This window comes from Mauremys reevesii, linkage group 9, assembly GCF_016161935.1.
Source record: "Mauremys reevesii isolate NIE-2019 linkage group 9, ASM1616193v1, whole genome shotgun sequence".
NCBI lineage: Eukaryota > Metazoa > Chordata > Testudines > Geoemydidae > Mauremys > Mauremys reevesii.
Genome location: NC_052631.1, coordinates 67,943,188 through 67,964,520, shown reverse-complemented (window position 1 = coordinate 67,964,520; position 21,333 = coordinate 67,943,188). Strand labels below are relative to the sequence as shown.

The 21,333-nt window shown below is 46.0% G+C and overlaps 1 protein-coding gene across 12 annotated transcripts in view; it reads left to right on the top strand.

The window, feature by feature from the left end:
- Positions 1 to 21,333, top strand: part of DIAPH2 (diaphanous related formin 2) — an 827,558-nt gene that overhangs the window by 357,842 nt on the left and 448,383 nt on the right. The gene's annotated exons all lie outside the window — the stretch shown is intronic.

Genomic DNA, 21,333 nt, shown 5'->3' with positions numbered 1-21,333 from the left:
CTCTCTCTCTTTAGCACAATTTTGTCCAAAATCAGGAAATTAAGATCTTTATAGAATAGAATCCCTACAGGTACTTGACAGAGCCTTCTCTATACTGTACTACTGAAAGGAGCAGTGATGTATAATTAACAGCCACTTTCTATAAAAGTCATTTATATGACAAATCAAATCTTATATCTCTCTGCTGATTGACAGTGGAGTGCTGTTGATAAATAATAGAGCAGAAGAGTTATATTTTAGGACTTCTTAAGGATTCATTCATGCAGAGTCATCGACTGATGATTTTTTTCGCCCATTTGTTGTTTGTACCTAATATCTAAGAGACTGTTCTGGCAATTGAAAGAGCTACCCAAGTATTATTTCTCAGTTTAGATATTCCGCTCCTGCCTTGCAATAAAAAAAATTAAGCTATCATGCTCATATATTTGTAACATATATCATTTTGCTACTAAAAGGAGTGGAACTTGAACAGAGATCCAAGATTTCTTATTAAGAAGAATCAATAAATTTTGAGTTCACTAGGTTTGTTTATTCAGATAAATTGTGGGCCTGAATCCAAAACCTAGTAAAACCTCTGCACTTGGGGAAATTTCAGATCTGGATCCAAATTCTGGGCTAGATTCTGATGTTACTCATATTGAATAGCAGCACTTGTCTCCAAAAAGTAGTCCCAATGGGGACACAAAGTATGACCAAAATAAGAAAATCAAAATGTGTCCATTTGTGACTAGGTCTCATCTCTAAATCAAATGTTCTAATATAGCATAAGTTACATAGTAAAGTTTAAGTCCCAAAAGTACTAGCCAGAAGTGTTTTATAAAAAGTGTGTAGTTCAATTGCTATATATGCAGTAAATCAGATTGTCACAAAAAAATAAGTATGCAATTTTGGCTAGAGATAGTAGTTTCTCCTGGGAAAAGGTTGTATTCAGCTATCCATTAGAACAGGGGTTCTAAAACTTCATTACACTGCGACCCCCTCTTCTGACAATAACGTTAGTACGTGACCTCTGGGGGGAGGGTAGTTCGGAGCCCAAGCCCTGCCGCCCTGGGAGGGGGCTGCAACCTAAGCACCATTGCCGCAGATGGAGCTGGAGCGCAGGCTTCAGCTTCAGACCTGAGTCCCAGCAAGTCTAATGCTGGCCCTGGCGACCCATTAAAATGGGGTTGCAACTCACTTTGGGGTCCCAACACACAGTTTGGAAATGGCTGCATTAGAAGTTCACTTTTGGCGCCCAGTTTGACTGCACCAAAAATAAGTAAGTCAGTTCTCACAACGTTTCTCAGATGTTGAGGCAAAGGAAAAACATTTGGCCTGATCAGATGTGGCTTTTTTAAGTATAGGAACTGGAAAATGTTTAGTGACTTTTCAGCTATTTTCTAGCTTTTTAATGAATGGCCTAGTTCTAAACTGTCATTTCTTTTGGAGAGACCAATCTCTACAGGAGCAAATTCAAAGGTAATCTGGGGAGGGGGTTCAGGAGGACCCTGTGGTTGGAGGAGAGGGATAAAGGTAGCAGCGAGTCACACACAACCTCAAGAAAAGGATTAGTTCAGGTTGATTCTATTTATCTGTGTCTGAAGGCATAGTTTTAAAAAAGTAGGCCAATTGTTTTGAGATACACCTTAATATAGTTGAGTAGTTTAATAGGGTTTTTTTTTACAAGCTTAAAAAAAAAAGGCCCTGGTTGCTCCTTTTCTGTGCAAAAGCATATAAAAGGGAACTACTTAATGCAAAATCTTTAAGTTCCAGTGGCAACACAGAGAAAGTCATCCCACAGTTTCCATGAGGTCTTCTCTGAAGATCTTCTGTGTCTCTCTTAAATTATTTTCAGTTTGTAAGCCACACACTCCAACTTGATATGTTTTAATGTGTTAAAGCTCCCATACTTTCACCACAGGGGATGGAGGCTCCCTTTGGAGCCAGTCACTGTCATATGTATGTGTATTTGTGTGTGTATTGTTTTTTTTTTAATCAGCCCATGGTTATCATAGAAGTAGAGTCTGTTTAAAATCAGAAACATTCTTCCCTCAGAAGCTGTGTCCTTGAGTCTGCTTCATTCCAGGCCCTGCTGGTCCTGGGATTAGCCATAAATAAGGCTACGTTTTAGTCACGGGTATATTTAGTAAAAGTTATGGACAGGTCATGGACAGTAAACAAAGTTTCATGGCCTGTGACCTGTCCAGGACTTGTACTATATACCCCTAACTAAAACTTGGTCCGGGGGGCCACAGGTGCTCTTCTGGGTGGTGGGCGGCCCGGGACCCCTACTGGTGCTGGGGAGGGGGGAATGGGCAACGTGTGGCCTGGGACTCCTGCTGGTGCTGGTGGGGTGGGGAGAGTTGGTGGGACTGGCAGGCTCCCTACCTGGCTCCGCATGTCTCTTCAGCTGCTAGGGGGAGGGAGGGCCGGGGGGCTCCGTGTGCTGTCCTCGCTATGAGTTCTGGCTTTGCATCTCCCATTGGCCGGGAACCACAGCCAATGGGAGCTGCAGAGCCCCCTGCCCCCTCCGCGTAGGAGCTGCATGGACATGCTGGCTGCTTCCAGGGAGAGTGTCCACTCCCCACCCCCATTGTAAGTGCCACCCTGCTCTCCGACCCAGCCTTGATCCCTCTCCCACACCCAAACTGCTGCTGCTGCTGCTAGCCCAGGGGCTGCCCGAGTATTTGAGCAGCCCCTGAGCTGGTCGCACCGGCCACTGCAAAAGTCACAGAGGTCATGGAAAGTCACAGAATCTATGAGCTCTGTGACAGACACACAGCCTTAGCCTGTAAATAAGCTTTGAATTAATACAGTCTTAAAAATATGGCTGTTCTTTATATTCACTCATCTAACTGCAGTATGGGAATTGTTTGTGTCTGTATGTGCATATATACATTTATATATGCACAAAGATTTAATATAATATAACATAGCTTGCTAGCAGTGTGCTCTCTACTTTCTGATATCTTTTCTTACCCTTCTTGTAATTTCAAGAAAGCTCATCATTCTTGGTATTCAATTGATTCGAATACCCTGCAACCAGACTTCGGTAATAGACTTTATCACTGTACCCTTTCCTCCCCTAAACTCTAGGTTTTTTTCCATTCTTAATCTTGTTTGTTCCTTGTACTCTGTCCACTATGGGTATGAGTTTTCTCAGTTCTCTGCATTTTAATTTGGTTTATTAAATCAAAAATAATTTACCCTTTTACCTTCAGACTGTTATTGGTTTGTGGTATGGCCAACGACTGTTATCTGTGCTAAATAAATGTAAGTAAAGATATAAACTGGAAAAATCTGATTGGAATAACATTAGTTAAAGCTATGTTTCGCTTTCCTGGCCAATCAGCAAAATGAAAGAAAAAAAACATTTTTTGATTTCACTAGTAGTATTTAGAGTTTACAATAGGTGTAGTAACTTTCATTGATCAAAATGAAAATGGAAAAAAAATAATGTTAATATGATCACAAAGGCCTTAAGATCTGATAGTGTTTGAAGACACAGATTACTTTCAGATCCAGTAGTTGGTTAACCTTTTAAAACCAGATATGTAGACTAATAGACTGACACACTTAAGGAAAACTATAAATATGGTACTGAAAATGAAGTTAAATGCATTGCTAGTGTATTAGTGACATAAATGTCATGGGTCTGAAAAGCTGTTGTAATGTATTAGAGGTTGTATTAATTGATGCAACCTATTTTTAATTATATGCTATTTTTTTATTATTTTTACTTAATAGCATGTCATATATTCATCTGTATTGGATAATGATAGTCATGACTTTGACAGATTACATAAAGATAACATGCTTTTTATATTGTGTGTTTTGATACTGTGCACCTTGACTGGTATGAAATTTATTGTTTACAAATTAGACTGGATTGCCAACATAAATGACAATATAACTCTCATTATTTTTTGTTCTAAAAAGCAGCAATTAGTTTTGTTCTCAGACTTAAATTTGTTATTAGGTTTGATTATGTCAACAAATAATGACAGGCATCGTGAATCTGTAGTGCTAAACTGTCCTCTGTGAATTGTTATGCTCTTGTACTGAGAGGAAAGTTTGCTTACCCTTATCGCTACATCCAGGTCAGAAGAGCTGTTGTCAGTTATTAGTATTTGCTCTTTGTACATTCATGATGTGTTTAGCTGCTGTTGTAGTGCGTTTGATGTACACCATTTCTGCAAAGATGAACTTGGAATAGTTATCTTATTTTGTCATGATGCCATGAGAAAAAAATTAAGGCTGTTGCTAAGATTATTGAGCATGTAAAGAGATGTTTTGGGTGAGAGGATTTCCCAAACAATATGCCTTTTGATATAAACTGATACAAATTCTGTTGCTATACTAGGGTAAATCTGGAGTAACTCAACTGGGATGATGGGAGTTGCTGAGGATTTATACCATTGTAAAAGCAGAATTTAGCTTCCCACTTTTGTTAATTGTATGATGTCTGAAATTTCACTTATTTCCAAAAATCATTCTTATGCCTCTTAGTTTTTTTTGTCAAACAGTGTGGTCAATTTACCTTTGACTCAATCTATCAACCGTTCAGTCAAATACTCTTAACTTGCAGTAATTTCTTTCCCATTAAATGCTAGTTACCACTCAATGCTATCCCAAAACTCCACCCACCTCATTCTGGCTGTCTTTACGTAGTTGTGTTTCTGCATTTGTCTCCAGACCTCTAATATCAGGACATTACAGTTAAATGTTCTAGTATCTTGTTTTTCATTAAAATAAAACAAAACAAACAAACAAACTTTGTTCTGTTGTCCACCATACATTTTAGTGGTGTAAATACTACTACTATTCTGGTTATGTGTCAATGTGAATCCCACTGTAGGTGTGCATGTACACAAGATCAAATTATTTTGACCAGGAGTGTCCACCGAGGCTGTGTATCCTGTTTCTTTATTCTCCTCTATGAAGACATAAAGGGTAGGGTAGCCATGACCTACCCTCAGCTCTCACTTATGGCAGCAAATTGGAACCTGTGTCCAATATGACTATATTCTAACATTTGCAAACTCTTCAAAAAAACAAAACAAAAACAAAGAAGAAAACCTTGAATCTTCTGAAAACCTTCAGGACAATCCTCAATCTTGAATATACAATACCTGAAACTGATTTACATGGCTATTTGGTCCAGATATCTGAAGAGAACTCCCTGTACAAGACCACCTCCATAGAGGAGCAGACATAATCTGCACAGAGCAATCTTTGACACCAAGATGTCCACGGCACAGACTTTGGCACCAAAAGCATCCTACCCATCTGTGGCACCGATGGAGGATGTGTACTCCTCCTCGCTATCATGTTTTTTCCCAGTCTCTAACAGAAAATCAACCCCATAAGGTCAGGCAATGCTGTGGAGACAACTGAGTGTAGGTCTGGCTTGACATGACAAGAGTGAGGCCTCATTTCTTGGGAGAAAGAATTAGGAAGTTAAATGGATCAGTGAGTTGGAAATGGGATGTCTGTACTAGCTAAGATGGGGGGAATACTCAGGGAACCATTTTCAGAGGGCAAAATAACAATGGCTAAAATATTCCTGGGACGTAAAATGAAGTTATGACATCCTGACACCCCCTTTTTCACCACTGTCGTACAATTAGGATATGTTTTGCACAAAATATGCCTTGTCAGGTATCATTCTAAAAGTCTTGCTCTGCTAGACATTAATATCTGGTTGGATTGTATGTGCTATCATTGTATGTGAAGTTATGAAGTTTGGCTATGCATGTGTTACTGAAACATGTTGTGAGGTTGAAAACACCCACAAGCAGCCTTTCAGGTACAACCGTAAAAAGGTCAAACAATATTAATGTCTTATTGAGAAAATGCACACAAGCACAAGGATTATTGTCTACAATAGAAACCTCTCAGAGATAGCACTACACAATGGGAACTGTTTGACCTAGGCCACAGCAGAAGAGCTTTCCAGCAAGTGGAAAGAAAATATAAAAGGGGGAAATGACATTATGATGGTACCACACTCTCCCTACAACAACACACCTGGAAACACCTGAGGAACAAAGACTGAACTGGGGGAAGTGATAGTCTCAGGCTAAAAGGATTTCTAGCCTGTGTATAGAAACCTGGGAAACCCAAGCTGCAAAGCAAAGACAACTTGTTCCTTAAGAATCTGCCAGCCTGTTTATCACTCAGTGTGAGAATTTGCTAATTCATATCCTACCTATTAAACCCATATACTGACCAGATTTGACCAGGGCAGGACTGTATTGCTCTGGGGTCTGAGGCTGGTGGCTAGAGACCTGCATGTAACTGCAGCTGGGTGTGTCCCTACCTATGAGACTGCTGGTGAAAGTGCAAGCTTGGAGGGCTTTGTAGCTTGTCACAGCAGCACAGTGTGAGAGGGGAGCCCAGGATGGTGGGTCAGAGGGCACAGTGGTATCCCAGTTCCAGGTTACACCCCAGGGGGTAAGAGTGAGTCATGCATGGACAGTGTGTGCTGTACAGAGATTGGTTCCTACAATGTGACCAATCCCCAAACATGTGATGCAACGTATAGTAGATGCAGTGTCATGTGAAACTGTATATAAAGGAAGAAGTTTGCTCTGTAACTTTGGATGTGTGGTACGCCCTGTACTTCCCCACACACTTTGGGTCTTATTAACTCAGCATAGGTTTTCTATATGCCAGATTAAGGAACCTGAGTGATGAGACTAGAGTTGGTCTGAATTCTTAGGGAACCTAGTGGAAGAGGTCTTGGGGGAACCCCAACTTTGAGGACTTCCACAGAGCCCTCTGGCTCATTGAGACTGGCACAGTCCAGTTTGAAACACGCCAGCAATCCATATGCATACAGGATACCACCATGGCCCTACTGAGATATTGGGGTACACACATTCATGTGTCAAGCAGCTGAGCCTCATCATTAAGAAAGAGGAAATGGTGTCCCTCCTCAGTGGCTTCCTTGGAATATGAGGAAGAGTGGGACCCAGAAGTGTAGCCACATCATTCTGCTCCCTTGCCTCCCAAGGACCTCTTATCATGGTCACCAGATGAAATGGTGACCTCATCAATGATTCTGGGAAATTTCAGTGTGTTTTGAGAGTTGTTCGTGTAGATGCATGACAGTGTGGAGACGCTGAGACTTCTATCATCTAAAAAAAAAATCTCCACTCTTTCTGCTGTTGACACTGCTAGAATTGTCTTCTCCATAAATGAGGGACTATTAATCTTTGTAAGAGCTTTGTGGCAGAAACTGGCGACTACTGTCAACATTGAGAAAAAATTACCAGGTGCCATTTTTGAGTTCGGGAGTTGAAGTACTTTTATAAGCATCCTAACCTGGATCATCGGTTGTCTCAGCTGTCCAAGAAAAAAACATGCTTAGACAAGAATACACCAAAGAACAAGACCTTTTTAGACCTATTTGTGAGAAAAAAAATAATACTTGTTAGCATCACTCTGATTACAAATGGCCAACTGCCAAGCCCTACTGGGCAAATCTGACTTTCTAACATACGACAGAGTAACACCCTTTGTTAATAACAATACACTATGAAATAATCCAGTCAGAACGCAGAGGAGCCCAAAGACGTTATAAAAGAGGACCAGTCCTTGGAAGCAGCAACAAATGCATTGGACACCATAACCAAGTCTGTGTGAAAAGCGTTATGGCTCCGAGGTTTGAGTATCTCTCATAAGTACAAGCTGTGGCTGAGGATTTGCTGAACAGCTCCAAGCCCTCAAAAAAGTGAGAGGAGTGACAAAACTCTACATTTCCTGAAATATTCCAAAATGACTTTGCTCTCTCTAGGAATCTATACCACTCTGGCCTACCATAAACCATACTGCAATCAACCATAGCATCAGCTGAGACAGTGCCTGCTCTCTTACCACAGGAAACCTGAATACCTTGCCAAGAAACACCGGAAGTACAGCAGAGAATGTTAACCTTCCTCAGCCTCTGCAAACATACTCCTTTGATGTTTCAGCAGAATTGATGTGACATTCAAGAGGTGCACCAACAGTCTGCACTGTATCTCCTTTAGAAGCCACCTTGCATTATTTCATAGTGTATTGTTGGACTTTACAGCCAATAAATGAGAGCTAGACTTGCATTGCTTGTGGCTATACCATCCAATTCCTTTCCTCACCCTTTACCAACATCTTTCCCCCTCCTTCTTCAGGGCATTCTCACAAGTGCTTGTTGCAAACAGAAGTGACCTGGTTGATTCATCTGGGAGCCTTAGAGGTGGTCTTCCAGGAACACAGGAGAAGAGGGAGGATTGCAGCCCCATCTTTATGGTCTTGAGCTGGGTCATGAGGAGGCTCAGGGCTCATATGTGGCCTTGATGGACTTTGCTGGTCAAAATAATCATGTCTCATGTGCATGAGGTTTATGTGAATGTACGATATCTCAAAGACCCGGAGTAAGTGTAAGATAATTTTCTTTATGTTCACTGCTGTACCTTGGTTCTGGGGAATATGCTCAAAGAGTGCTAGAGAGAATTTAAAAGGCACAGCACAACAACCTAGTAGGAAAAATATTTTTTTACTTATAATGTTCCTAGTCTTGATTATGCATGTAGTAAATAGTTTATATTTCTGAACATTGAAAGTCTGAAAATTCAAATAGAAAATGCATCAAAATTTGTTAAAGTGAAGAATTTTGGCATCTGTAATCAGATAAAGAGCTTCCTTTTGAGGGTGTTTCATTTTCCCATTGGATTAGTGACCTGAATAGATAGACTAGAGTCCTGAGTGTCTTGGATTAATGATAATCTGAATGCTGTTGTTAGGAAGAACATGTTAAAAAATAAATACAGGAGGCCAGACAGGGTAAAATAAAGATAGATTTTTAAAAATGGGTATAACTATTTCTTTATACAGATTAGGTATGTTAATTATGAATAAGGTTTTGATTGACTAATCAGTATACCCATCACACTTAATAACGGTCAGAATTAGATGTTTAAAATTCATTTAGAAAAGGAATATTTTGTAATTAGGCTACTTATTATAATAGACTAATTAGCTTAATATTCATCTTATTTGTGAATGGAAATATGATGATCCAATTTTCATTTAGATGAAGTATTAAGATCAGTTGTGTGTTCTAATTAAGTATCTGGACACTTTTGAAGTTATATCCCAGGATCAAATAGTTTCACGTTTAATAGGAATTAGCTTAATGACGTTCAAGTACAATGGGGAGAATATATTTGTTGCCCCAACTCTGTTACATATTGAGAAAAAAGTCTAGTCCCTTAGTAAGCAGAACATCATCTTCTCTGACATGGGTGGCATGCCCTTCTAAGTGCCAGAGGTTTGGAGGTAGTCAGCCCTGGTCAATCATCAGACCTAGCTGGGAAAGGAGTGAGTGATCATAAAAAACAGCAATTGGCTTAATTGAAGGTGACTGCAGGAAGGGGCTGTCTCCTGCAGTAGTCACTGATGAAGGAAGACTCCAGATGGTCAGCCCTTCCTGTCACAGCTGGGTAGAAAGCACCAGCTGGAAGCTTTGTTTGCCTTTTGTGAGTTTGTGGTTATTTTGGACAATAAATGAAGCCAAGAAAAAGGGACTAAAGAGAGACTAAGGTGCGGCTGCTAACTCTCCAGGCTGGTGAGGAAACAGTGTTTTACACAAAGTACAATATGCAAATTTAAGATATTTTAACATTTTAATTGATTCGGGTACGGCTGCATCCAAAAGAATGACAGTTTAAGGGTACTGGTCCTACCAGGGTTACAATCTGTTTTGGTTTTGGTTTTGTTTGGTAGGGCACTGGGGAGATTTATCAGAATGTTAAAGGAGCTCTTGGTGTTGAGAGTTAGGCTACATTTTAGGTATGAGGAATATAGTTATAGCACCATAGCTACACTGGCATAACCTTGTAGTGTACAGAAATTGATGGTTTTTTTTGTGGCTGCAGGAATAAGAGCTCCATGAGTGAAGGTAGCTAGGTTGAGAGAAGTATTATTCTGTGACTGGGCTGGATCTATGCTGGGGGGTTAGGTCAGTATATCTACAGTGCTCAGAGGTGTGGATTTTTATACCCCTAAGCTCTGTGGCTATATCAACCTAAATTTTCAGTTTAGATCAGATCATGTGAACATGCACCAGCAATGATATGTTTAATCCCCTGTATGCGGCCCACCCTTGTCTTGCAGAGCTTTAATGAATCCCACCTTTCTCCCAGCCCCCTGGAGAGTTGCATTCCTCTCCCATGTGCTCCTGGAGAGTCCCATTGTCCTCTTTATGCTGTTTTTCCATGCACAATCTGTGTATTGTTCCCATGCTCTTCTACCACCTTCTAAGTTTTATATACTCAGCAAACATTATCCAGGTATGCCAGAAGGGCAGGAGACACTGCATGTGTTGTTTAATTAGGTTGCAACTTCATTCCTAAACATCTGGGAGTATCCATCAGATAAAAGTCTACAGTGGTGGTGATTCCCTAATTATGTACGTATGATGGGGAGAGAGAGGGGCTGCTCTCAGCCCTCCCCCTTTACTCATCCTTGTCCCCAGGCAACCCACTGCTGGGACCCTCTGTCACCAGGAGCAGATTAGGGTTTTGCGGGATCCATGGGCCAGAGCAAGTGGGGGCCCCTCCCCATACCTTCCATCTGCAGTTCCCCTTCATCCCCCCCACTCCTGCCAGGGAAATGGGGTTGGGGCATGGGGGCTTGCCCCGCTCCACCTGGTGCTCCTTCCGGGGAGTGGGGTCAGGGCCCGGGGGCTTCGTCTGCTCCGCCCACCCACCCGGTGCTCTGCCCACCCAGCAAGTACCTGCTCCCACTCCCTGGCTGGAGCACTAGGCGGATGGAGTGGAGCAAGCCCCTGCACCCTGACTCTGTGCTGGAATGCCGGGCAGACAGAGTGGTTTGGGGCACTCAGTCGCCCGTTTTTTTGGGGGGCCCTAATTGGCTGGGGCTCCTGGGCATTTATACCAAAAATGACAAATATTTCAGATTACGCCCATTCCCAAGAGGCCAGTCATTCACCCAGGTCAAGTTGCATTCTAGATCTCATAACAAAGACAACGCTGGTAGCCAATTCTATAGTAAACTAAATATATCTTATTAACTCAGAAAAGGAAATGAGTAATTGGGAAATTAAAGCAGGTAAAATATACTTACAGGTAAGTCACAGTCTATAATTTCAAATAGTGGCAGAGATGTAGTAATCTACCAGTTTCCCAAAAGTCTCCCAGGGCTACCCAGAATAATTCTGGGGATCGATGTTGTCTTGTTGCATTATTCTGCCCTGTTAGAATCCAAACAGTCCAGAGACAGAGGATTTTTCCCTGAATCCATACTGACAGCTTCTTATCACAGAAAACAAGCTGACAAGGTCACCACTAATGCTGGCTCTTTCTTTGATGGGTGGAGAGAGAGGAGCACGTTTAGAGTCTTTGATCTCTGATCATCACACACAATGACCACTTTTCTTTGGATGTGCACAAATTAGCACTTTCCTGCTGAAGGTTTTTCATTTCCATTACACAAGGCTTCTTTCTCGTTTGATGGGTTATATAGTTACAGGGGTATATGCAATGTAAATGTTTGCTATTACATTATAACAGGATACAGATAAGTGAAAACAATGCATGCAAGTTTAAACACAAAATACATCCTTATACATATAAAAATCATTTTGATCTATTCTAATACACAGGTGAATTGGCCTGGAGCTTTGGCATGAGTTGGCACCTGGTCTGCCAGCATGACACCCTCGAATGAGGGTTAAGGGGGACTATAAAGGAGGTGGTGGGTTGATTCTCTGCTGTACCAGTCATAAGTGCCACGAACCCCTGCTCCCCCTCCTCTCCGTTTCTGCTCCTGTAAGGAATACCTCCTTTAAATCCTTTGCCAATCCATTTAATATGGTCACCATATCCCTTCCCTATGGAATACCTGTACCGGACATTCACCACAAGGAGGTGCCAGTAATTAGCTGGGCTGGCTCCCTGCCCCCCCCCCAATATCTAGCAGTGCTCCCAGACACCTACTAATGCTGCCTTTGATGACTGCCAAAAACATGGCAGCTCCAAGTCTGACAAATTATCCTACCTGAATAGTTCTGCTGCTATGTTTGCATGAGAAATTGCTGATGCTCCTCTGCCACCTATAAATTTGTCCACCTCCCTTTTACATACTTCCTAGTCTTTTCCATCTGAGACTCTTCACATTTGCCCGCCACACCCTGCGTTGCAACATGTCCGACCAAATAATTTTTACTCCTGGGGGAAAAAAGTTCCAGGACCTGCCAGAAGTCCTCTTACTGCCCTACCGTATTCAACTCTTAAGTGGTGTGTGTGGTGTGATAGAGAGAGAGAAATTTAGAAGAAATGCTCTTTGCCATTCTTATAAGTAGTGAAATGTAAAGAACATAATACATAAACAAAAGCATCCCTAATTCTGTGGGGAAATAACCCTTTTGTTACTGCTCTCACTAAAGTCACCACATATTCTTCTTCAAGTGATTGCTCATATCCATTCCATGTAGGTGTGCTCGCGCTGCGTGCACGTTCGTCGGAAGACTTTTACCCTAGCAACTCAGTGGGTCGGCTGGGTGTCCCCTGGAGTGGCGCCACCATGGCCCCGGATATATACCCCAGCCGACCCACCCACTCCTCAGTTCCTTCTTACCGCCCGTGTCGGTCGTTGGAACAGTGGAATGCAGCTTAGCTGACCTCCACCTCCCTAGCATTCATAGAATCATAGAATCTCAGGGTTGGAAGGGACCTCAGGAGGTCATCTAGTCCAACCCCCTGCTCAAAGCAGGACCAAACCCAACTAAATCATCCCAGCCAGGGCTTTGTCAAGCCTGACCTTAAAAACCTCTAAGGAAGGAGATTCCACTACCTCCCTAGGTAACCCATTCCAGTTCTTCACCACCCTACTAGTGAAAAAGTTTTTCCTAATATCCAGCCTAAACCTCCCCCTCTGCAACTTGAGACCATTACTCCTTGTTCCGCCATCTTCTACCACTGAGAACAGTCTAGATCCATCCTCTTTGGAACTCCCTTTCAGGTAGTTGAAAGCAACTATCAAATCCCCCCTCATTCTTCTCTTCTGCAGACTAAACAATCCCAGTTCCCTCAGCCTCTCCTCATAAGTCATGTGTTCCAGCCCCCTAATCATTTTTGTTGCCCTCCGCTGGACTCTCTCCAATTTATCCACATCCTTCTTGTAGTGTGGGGCCCAAAACTGGACACAGTACTCCAAATGAGGCCTCACCAGTGCTGAGTAGAGGGGAATGATCACATCCCTCGATCTGCTGGAAATGCCCCTACTTATACAACCCAAAATGCCATTAGCCTTCTTGGCAACAAGGGCACACTGTTGACTCATATTCAGCTTTTCGTCCACCGTAACCCCTAGGTCCTTTTCTGCAGAACTGCTGCCCAGCCATTCGGTCCCTAGTCTGTAGCAGTGCATGGGATTCTTCCATCCTAAGTGCAGGACTCTGCACTTGTCCTTGTTGAACCTCATCAGATTTCTTTTGGCCCAATCCTCTAATTTGTCTAGGTCCCTCTGTATCCTATCCCTACCCTCCAGCGTATCAACCACTCCTCTCAGTTTAGTGTCATCTGCAAACTTGCTAAGGGTGCAGTCCACACCATCCTCCAGATCGTTAATGAAGATATTGAACAAAACCGGCCCCAGCACCGACCCTTGGGGCACTCCACTTGATACCGGCTGCCAACTAGACATGGAACCATTGATCACTACCCGTTGAGCCCGACCATCTAGCCAGTTTTCTATCCACCTTACCGTCCATTCATCCAGCCCATACTTCTTTAACTTGCTGGCAAGAATACTGTTGGAGACTGTATCAAAAGCTTTGCTAAAGTCCAGAAATAGTACATCCACTGCTTTCCCCTCATCCACAGAGCCGGTTATCTCGTCATAGAAGGCAATTAGTTCTTGTGTATATAGTTCTCAAATTAGTTTAAATTTAGATAGTATAGTTAATTCTTAGTTGTTAAGTTAGAGTTCAGTAAGTTTAGTTGGGTTCGGGGCTTAGGCCCTCCCCGCACCGGGACCGGAGCTCATGCCCGGCTCCCCGGGATTCAAGCCGTGCTCGGCTTGCCATCGCCCGATGCCTACAGGAGATCCACACGACTCCTGTTTGAAGTGCCTCGGGGAGTTGCACTTATCGGCTAAGTGCTCAATTTGTAAGTCTTTTAAGCCTCGCACCAAAAAGGACATTAGACTTAAACAGCTCCTCATGGAGGTGGCTCTTACCCCTCCGTCCTCGGCACCGAGTGCACCTCCATCGGACTCGAGGAGTTCCTCTTCGGCACCGGGCCGCACCGGTGCGCCCACTCCGTCCCGGCACCGGACGTCACCAGCTCCTAAGTCAAGCCAGAGGCACTCGCTCTCTCCTCAAGCGAAGAAAGCTAAAACCCCTGCCGCTCTGGCACCGCACGAGGTCCAGCACGAGGGCACGGCTCCGTCGCACCGCCCGGTGCCTGCAGCCACCGCGGTGTCTGCTAAGCCGTTGCCGTTGACTCCGGTTAGCCAAGGCCCATCGAGTCCGGCTCCTGTCTCCCCGGCACCCGCCGTGGTCGAGTTGATTGTGCCATCCACGCCGGAGATCTGTGAGGTAGTGAAGGACCTGATCGCGCTGTTGGATGCGGCACGGCCACCATCCCCGGCACCGCCGGTGCGGGTCATCCAAACGATTGGGAAGCCAGCCCTGATCCATCCTGCTTCCAGGTCGACCTCCCGGCACCGGGCCGGTCGTAGATCCCGGTCTCGTTCTCGGCACCGGAGTTCTTCGTGGCACTGCTCCCCGGTGCGGAAGAGCACCAGATTGGTGGGGACGTTGGCCCAAGGCCTATCTGCTCCACCATGGCCTTCCAGACATCCGTTGGCTTCGTCCCAGGCGGGAAGTTACTACTCCCAGGACCAGGAACCGGATGTGCCGGAGGGCTTGTTTCACATTCTGAAGCGCAGGATAATCAGCAGTGGCCCTTTTGGACACCATGGGCGTACCATCAGGCCCAAGGTGCTCCCCTAGTTCCGTCGCGGGCTGCCTCTTCGGAGCATCGGGCCCCTGAGGCCACAATAAGTTGTCCTCCGCCAGCTGGCATGGACACCCAGTTACCTCCTGCAGCCACCTCACCGGTGCAACTGGAGCAGGAGCCTCAGCTTGAGGAGCAGATGCAGGATGCCCTCGCCCCCAGTGTCTCGTCCTCTTCTTCACCGGATAAGGCAGTGGTGGGCTCATCGTCTTCGAGCCCACCCCCAGTTGACCTTGCTGCACATCAGGACTTCCTCAGGCGAATCGCCCTCAACATGGCCCTCCTGCTGGTGGAGGAGGTCCCAGAGGTCGAGGACCCTGTCTGTAGCATCCTGGCGGCGGACGCGCCCACCAGAGTGGCTCTGCTGTTTATCAAAACTATCCAAGCCAAGGCAGATACATTGTGGCAATCGCCGGCTTCTATTCCACCGACGGCAAAGGGAGTCGAGCGTAAATACATGGTGCCATCCCGTGGGTATGAGTACCTCTATATGCATCCTCCTCCCTCCTCTCTGGTCGTCCAGTCCGTTAATGACAAGGAGCGCCATGGACAGCCGGCCCCCGCTCCAAAATCCAAGGAGGCCAGACGGATGGACCTCCTGGGCCGCAAGGTGTATTCGGCGGGTGCCTTGCAGCTCCGCGTAGCAAATCAGCACGCTCTGCTGAGTCGCTACGATTACAACACCTGGGCAGAGATGGCGAAATTCCCGGAGTTGCTTCCCCCCGATTCCCGCCAAGAGTTTAAGGCCTTCCTGGAGGAAGGGAAGAAGGTGGCTACGACCTTTTTGCAGGCCTCCCTAGACGCGGCGGACTCCGCAGCCAGGACCTTGGCAGCCGGCGTTACCATGAGGCGCATCTCCTGGCTGCAGACGTCCAACCTTCCGCCCGAGCTCCAGTATACTATACAGGACTTGCCCTTCGACGGCAAAGACTTGTTCTCGGAGAAAACTGACACTAGGCTCCAGAACTTAAGACAATAGGGTTACTATGCGCAACCTGGGTATACATACTCCCATAACCCAGCGGCGCACTTACCGCCCCCAGCCCTTCTGTCCGTACTCTGTCCCTAGGCAGAGACAAGATTTCAACAGACGCCGAGGGCGCGGAGGCCGCAGGTGCTATTCGGGCCTCAATCAAACCAGAATTGCGGGTCCTCTAAACCGCAGCCGGACCCGAAGCCGTCCTTTCGAAGGCACTCCCGGGGGAAGCATACCATTTACAGTTCGGGATCCTTTCCCCCCTTTCTCCAACCGCCTCTCTTATTTTTTCCCTGCATGGTCCCTCCTGACCTCAGATGTCTGGGTCCTACGCACCGTGAAGCACGGATACCACCTCCAGTTTGCTTCAACCCCGCCTTACCGCCCTCCCTCCCAGTCCCTCTTCAGGGACCCCTCTCACGAGCAATTCCTCTTACAAGAGGTCCAGTCGCTCCTTGCCATCGGAGCAATAGAGGTGGTGCCAAAGAAGGAGTGGAGCAGGGCATTTTACTCCCATTACTTCCTGATTCCGAAGTCAAAAGGAGGTCTCAGGCCGATCCTAGACCTGCACGGCCTCAACAAATTCTTAATAAAGTTAAAGTTCCGGATGGTCTCCCTAGGGACCATTATCCCGTCCTTGGATCCCGGGGACTGGTATGCTGCCCTCAACATGAAAGACGCTTACTTTCATATAGCCATATTTCCTCCACACAGACAATACCTCTGCTTCGTGGCAGGCCATCGCCATTTCCAGTTTGCGGACCTCCCCTTCGGCCTCTCCACAGCACCTCGAGTATTCACGAAGTGCATGGCAGTGGTGGCCACCCACCTCCGTCGCCAAGGGCTCCATATGTTCCCCTAACTGGACGACTGGCTCCTCAAGGGGGCCTCCCGGGAACAAGTCGAGGAGCATGTGCGAGCGGCAAAGGACCTGTTCAGGAGCCTCGGCCTGCTGCTCAACGTGGAAAAATCCTCCCAGGTTCCCACACCGAGGCTGGACTTTATAGGAGCGACCTTGAATTCCACTCTAGCCAAGGCCTGTCTTCCTCAGCCAAGGTTCCTGGTGTTGGCAGCCGTCATCCGCAGCCTTCAGACCTTCCCCATGACCTCGGTCCATACTTGCCTCGCTCTGCTGGGCCACATGGCGGCGCGTACGTACGTCACCAAGTACGCCAGGCTCCGACTACGCCCCTTTCAGACGTGGCTCCATTCGGTGTACCGTCCGGCCAGAGACTCGATGGACACCTTAGTCACCGTTCCGCCGAGTGCGCTTCACTCCCTCAACTGGTGGCTAAACCCCTCCATGGTGTGTGCAGGGTTGCCCTTTCATCCGCCTCAGCCCACGCTGTCTCTGATCACAGACGCGTCTTCCCTCGGCTAGGGAGCCCACCTAGGCCACCTGCGCACCCAAGGCCTGTGGTCATCAGAGGAGCTCTCCCTCCACGTAAACGTGCGGGAGCTCAGAGCAGTTCGCCTAGCATGCCAGGCATTCCTCAGGCTTCTGTCCGGCCGTTGTGTCTCCGTCTTTACGGACAACACAACGGCCATGTATTACATAAACAAGCAGGGCGGGACTCGCTCCTCCCCTCTTTGCTGAGAAGCCATCGATTTATGGGAATTCCGCATAGCGCATACGATCGACCTGGTGGCATCCTTTCTCCCGGGAGTTCGGAACACTCTCGCGGATCGGTTGAGCAGATCCTTCCTGTGCCACGAGTGGTCCATAAGACCGGACATTATCCACGCGATCTTCCGCAAGTGGGGCTTTCCCCAGGTGGACCTCTTCGCGACGCGCGTGAACAGGAAGTGCCAAACGTTCTGCTCGTTCCGGGGCCACTCACCAGGGTCGATCTCGGACGCATTTCTCATTCAGTGGATGCACCAACTGTTCTATGCGTTTCCCCCGTTCCCACTAGTCCACAAGGTTCTGCTGAAGCTCCGACAGGATAGGGCTCATCTGATACTGATTGCTCCGGCATGGCCCAGGCAACCCTGGTACACCACGCTGCTCAGCCTCTCTGTGTCTCCACCGATCACCCTCCCCCTCTGCCCGGACCTTATAACCCAGGAGCACGGCAGTCTCCGCCATCCGGACCTCCCGGCTCTCCACCTCACGGCGTGGCTCCTGCGTGGCTAGACACCTCAGAGCTACGCTGCTCCACCCCTGTGCAGCACATCCTGCTCAGCAGTAGGAAACCTTCCACTCGGTCCACATACTTGGCCAAGTGGAAACGTTTCTCGGTCTGGTGTGCGTCACGGACTTTTGTGTCCATGGAGGTCCCTGTTCCAGTCATTCTGGACTACCTATGGCACCTTAAACAGCAGGGCCTTGCCACACCTTCCCTGAAGGTCCACTTAGCGGCCATATCCGCCTTCCATCCTGGCGAGGGTGGACACTCTGTGTTCTCTCACCCGGTGGTCGCTAGGTTCCATAAAGTGCTGGAACGCCTCTTCCCTCAGGTCCGTCGCCCCGCCCCTACCTGGGACCTCAACCTAGTACTGAGCAGGCTCCTGGGTCCGCCCTTTGAGCTGCTGGTGACCTGTTCTCTCCTATACCTTTCATGGAAGACAGTTTTTCTGGTTGCCATTACTTCGGCTCGGAGGGTCTCCGAGCTCCGAGCACTCACCATAGACCCTCCTTACACTGTCTTCCACAAGGAGAAAGTTCAATTGCGGACACATCCCGCTTTTCTCCCTAAGGTGGTCTCGGCCTTCCATACCAATCAGGACATCTTCCTCCCAGTTTTTTTCCCAAAACCTCATTCATCTCCACGGGAGCAGCAGTTGCACTCTCTAGATGTCCGCAGGGTGCTTGCATTTTATATTGACCACACAAGGCCCTTCCGTAAGTCCCCCTAGCTTTTCGTGGCAGTTGCGGACCGTATGAAAGGCCTCCCCATCTCCACTCAAAGGATTTCTTCGTGGCTGACAGCATGCATCCGCACATGCTATAACTTGGCCCATGTCCCAGCGGGCCACCTCACTGCCCATTCTACGAGGTCTCAGGCTTCTCCAGCCACCTTCCTGGCACATGTACCGGTCCAGGAGATCTGCCGTGCAGCAACCTGGTCTTTGGTCCATACGTTCGCTTCGCACTACGCTCTGGTGCAGCAGTCTAGAGACGATGCGGCCTTCGGCTCGGCAGTTTTACATTCCGCCACGTCTCACTTCGACCCCACTGCCTAGGTAAGGCTTGGAAATCACCTACATGGAATGGAGATGAGCAATCACTCGAAGAAGAAAAGACGGTTACTCACCATTGTAACTGTTGTTCTTCGAGATGCTCATATCCATTCCACACCCACCCTCCTTCCCCACTGTCGGAGTAGCCGGCAAGAAGGAACTGAGGAGTGGGTGGGTCGGCTGGGGTATATATCCGGGGCCATGGTGGCACCACTCCAGGGGGCGCCCAGTCGACCCACTGAGTTGCTAGGGTAAAAGTCTTCCGACGAACGTGCACGTGGCGCGCGCGCACCTACATGGAATGGATATGAGCAACACATCTCGAAGAACAACAGTTACAACGGTGAGTAACCGTCTTTTTTTAAATATAGTATAGTATAGCTCAACTAAAGAAATGATGGTATTTTGATAGACAACGACCTCATAACAAATAAATCCACAGCATAATACAAGATGATGATCAATAGTCCCACACTATTTTATGGAATGAATTATAAAAACAAAGAATTCAAGTGAGCTAAAATGCTGCAGCGGATCTTTCTTGACAAATGTTGCTCATTTCAATCAAACTCATCTCACTGTAGTGCTGTTTTGTGATCTGAAGCTTTTAATCATTTTATCTTTCTGTGCTATTATTCTTGTGCACCAAACACTGCATACCTTCCTAACAGTCCAAGACTGGTTATAGAAATAGCTTTAAAAAAAAAGCTTTGTAATACATGTTTAATTCCCATTACTTCTCAGGTAAAACATGTACTTTTGAAGGCAAGACATTTCAGAGATGGTATTTGTGAAATTAGCGATGATTACAGAAAGAATGTGTCCTGAGCTTGTTTGGTGGCTTAGTGTCTGCTTTGGTGATTGAATGTCACTGTGAAATAAAGTGCAGCCTTGAGAAGTGGTGGTGGTTATGTCAGAGAGGGAATACACTCATTCCTGTTTGATGAGCTGAATTTGTATGGGCCATTTGGAAGCAAGATTTAAAATAAACTATTTCAAAGTAAAAAGGATGTTTAGAACTTCAGCATAATGATCTTAAATTAAAAAGGCTGACTTTTAATCTTCATTATATTATTTTTGCAATTGTTTATTAGAAACAGAAAACAAACAAACAAAAAAAAACACTTTGGTCTCATAAACTGACTAGATGTGTCCACTATGGAGTGTTTCCAATTTTATCTCATGAACATAATTTCTTTAAGAATGTGTGCCTATTATATGTCTATATCTGTGCAACTACACCTATTTCTTTGCTTTTCTCCCATGGTTCTTTTTATTAGGTGTCCCATCCAAATTTCATCTTAACATTTTGGACTTTGCATTTCCTTGTACAGGAAGGGAGTTTGATCCTTGTGCATTTTACCAAACTTAAACATATGGCCCTAGCATACCTTTGCCCACTTCTTTCTGTGTATGACTGATACTACACTACTATAGCTGATGCTACACTCAGACTCTTGCTCTTGTAATTCATGTTTGTATCTACGTATTGTTTGTCCCCATCATATTCCTCAAGCAATCTAGCAGACTTTTAGGTGGAAATTAATGTTGTTTGTTCCAGGAACAACTCTCTCCACAGCTGCTACCAACCTATGTGTAGGAATGCCATGCAGCCATTCAGAAATAAGTTAATGAAAGCACAGCTTCTTAGTGGGCCATTGAAAATGGTATCAGAGTCTCTGGGCCGCCAGCTAAGACAGGAACTGGTGCAGGCTGCCAGTCTGTTGAAACTACTGGCAGTGGAAATGTTTGTGGCCACCTAGTGATATTAAGCAGTCTGGAGAGACTGCTTCTCTTAGGCACCTATATACCTACCTCTGGATCATATGGGGGGGTCCTTGCCTGTGGATTAGCTGGAGTTCAGTTGAATGGTATGGGGCTCATCACAAGACCTGTTGGTAATTCCTTCCAATGATTCATCAAGCTCTCTGTCTTAAGGATAGCTCATCAGCCTTATGCAGTATTGTTAAGTGGGGGAGGGATAGCTCAGTGGTTTGAGTATTGGCCTGCCAAATCAAGGATTGTGAGTTCAATCCTTGAGGGGGCCACTTAGGGATCTGGGGCAAAATTCAGTATTTGATCCTGCTAGTGAAGGTAGGGGGCTGGACTCAATGACCTTTCAAGGTTCCTTCCAGTCCTAGGAGATAGGTATATCTCCTAATATTATAT